The sequence below is a fragment of the Dioscorea cayenensis genome, chromosome 3 (assembly GCF_009730915.1).
Source record: "Dioscorea cayenensis subsp. rotundata cultivar TDr96_F1 chromosome 3, TDr96_F1_v2_PseudoChromosome.rev07_lg8_w22 25.fasta, whole genome shotgun sequence".
NCBI classification, from domain to species: Eukaryota; Viridiplantae; Streptophyta; class Magnoliopsida; order Dioscoreales; family Dioscoreaceae; genus Dioscorea; species Dioscorea cayenensis.
Window position 1 is genome coordinate 13111944 of NC_052473.1, and position 2808 is coordinate 13114751.

Consider the following 2808-nt stretch of genomic DNA (forward strand, 5'->3'; position numbering starts at 1 on the left):
AGAACTTGATACTCTTCAGCGTATGTATACGTGGGATCTTGTCCCACTTCCGTCTGGAGTTACTCCTATCAGCTGTTAGTGGGTCTATCGAATCAAGACCCGAGCCGATTATTGCGAAGGGAAACATGGATCCAGAATTGACATATAGGTGCAGGATTGGTACCAAGAAAAGCACTCGCCAGACTTAAGGAAAGAAGCATATTAAATACAATGATTATATTACCAAATGAAATTACTTGTATGGAAGGATTACATGAGTATTGGATGATTGTAAATTTGGAGATAGAGGTAGAGTAAGGAGGTTGTTATTGAATGACAGTGTGTCCTGGTATACAAGGTGTTCGAGAGAATGCCAGCTCACAAATTGTTATGAATTTGTTATAATCTTGTAATGATTAGCCTATAAAGGGAATTCTGAATGAAATGAAAGGAATCTTGCTAGTAAATCAATATTCTTCTCCACTCTTCCTTCTTCTCCTCTCTTCTCTTCCTCTCTTCCTATGCTTCTCATCTCTTCTGAGAAAACCTTCAGCCAAATCCCTTGAAGTCCCACAGATCTCCCATCAAATGGTGCTTTCATTGATCCATGACGGATGGAATGATGATGCGAGCACGCGCTGTCGATGAGCAACTATCATTCATGGCAGACCAACTCGCTCGTCATGACTCTGTCTTCTCCAAGATCAATTCACTTTGTTCTATAGTTCAACAACATTCTGAATCATTCGATCTCTTACAAAAATCTCACTCTGACTCTTTTGACATCCTCTAGAGCTCTTTTGCTGCCCAATAGACGGTGATGGCAGAGATGATGGTGAAGCTCCAACATCTCAACAAGGCATCCTCTACCTCGGCATCACCTTTCTCATCAGGCCAAATACCATTACTGCTACTACCCCTATCTAACCCAATTACTCCACTGCCTTCATCATCACCCTTAATACCTCCATCCCTCCATTCCAACACATCGGGGTCCCCACCTCATTCATCTAAGGTCGAGGTTCTGATGTTCTCCGGCGAGGACATCCTAGGATGGTTATTTCAAATTAACCACTACTTCCTTTTCCATCAGATTCCCACAGATCAACGTTTTGCCATAGAGGCTTTCTATATGATAGGACTGGCATGGCAGTAGTTCCTGTGGCTTTATTCAACCGACCAACTGTCTCACTGGGATGATTTCATCCGGAAGCTGGAATTGCGTTTCGGGCCATCTTCATTTGTGAACCATGAAGCTTCTCTGTTTAAGCTAAAGCAGACATCCTCTGTCACGGCATTCCTTGATGAATTCAAGAATCTCTCCACTCGGGTTACAGATTTGAGCCAGAGAAGCCTACTCAATTGCTTCCTGTCGGGCCTCAGAGAAAATATCTAGCGCGAGCTCTATATCCTCGAACCGAGCAATCTCCATGATGCGGTCGGCATGGCAAAGCTCGTGGAGGACAAATTCTTCGCCTCGAGATCGGTATGAATCGACCAATGTTTCCCTGGTCATCAGTAATGCTTCAACTGCGATTCCAAATTTACTCCAGGTCATAAATGTAACCCTGCTCTTTTCCTTTGCTTGATGATTGAGTAGGATGACTAGGGAGAGGGCACACATTCACCTAAAGAGGATCCCCCACCAGTCATCGTGCCAATTCCGGTGGATAGTGAACCCAGAATACCATTGAGAACCAACCTCCCTTGTATTTCATTTCACGCACTGATGTGGAAACTCGTCTCGTCTATACTGAAGCTCGCAGGATCCATCAATGGTCGGGATGTCATCGTGCTCGTGGATGGGGGCTCGACAAATAATTTTATCCAATCTCGTCTGGCCACCCACTTGAATTTGACTGTGCAACCGTCCGTCCATATGCGCGTTACTGTTGGCAACAGTGACACGCTCTCGTGTGGTGGCAAATGTCCAGAGGTGAAGCTCATCATGGGGGATTCATCATTTGCCATCAATTTGATATTGTTACCGATCTACGGTGTATATGTCGTGTTGGGTGTCTAGTGGATAAGGCAGTTGGGCCCGATTCTATTCGACTATAACAAATTGTGGATGGAATTTACACAACAGGGAAATTGCATATGTTAAATGGACTTAGCCTAATTCAATATGATGTGGCGCATCCAGCTTCAATTTGCAAATCGGGTGCCGATGTAAACCATTTCTTCCATTTAACGGTGAAACCCGTTAATACTAACCCAAGCCCAAAGATTGGTGCTAGCGCACCTGTCGTCTTCCACAACGACATCTCCTCTTTGCTTCATAAGTTTGGGGATATTTTCACAATTCTGAAGGGGTTACCGCTGGTCAGAGCACAAGACCACTGCATACCACTGTTGCCCGAAGTTGCACCTGTGAATATCTGTCCATATCGGTATCCTCATTTCAAAAAATTGGAGATCAAAAAGTTGATGGGGGACATGCTTGCGGATGGGATCATCCGGCCGATCACGAGTCCGTTCTCTTCCCCGGTGCTGCTCATCAAGAAAAAGGATGGTACCTAGAGTTTCTGTGTTGATTACAGAGCTTTAAACTCAGTGACCGTTAAAGATCGGTTTCCCATTCCAACAGTGGAAGAGCTTTTGGATGAGATCACTGGTGCTCACATATTCACCAGGCTGGACTTTTGTGCGGGGTATCATCAGGTCCGAATCCATCCTAGCGACTTTGAGAATCCTACGTTCTGGACACATTGTTGCGAAGGGAAACATGGATCCAGAATTGACAAACAGGTGCGGGATGGGTACCAATAAAAACACTTGCCAGACTCAAGGAAAAAACCATATTAAATACAATGATTATATTACCAA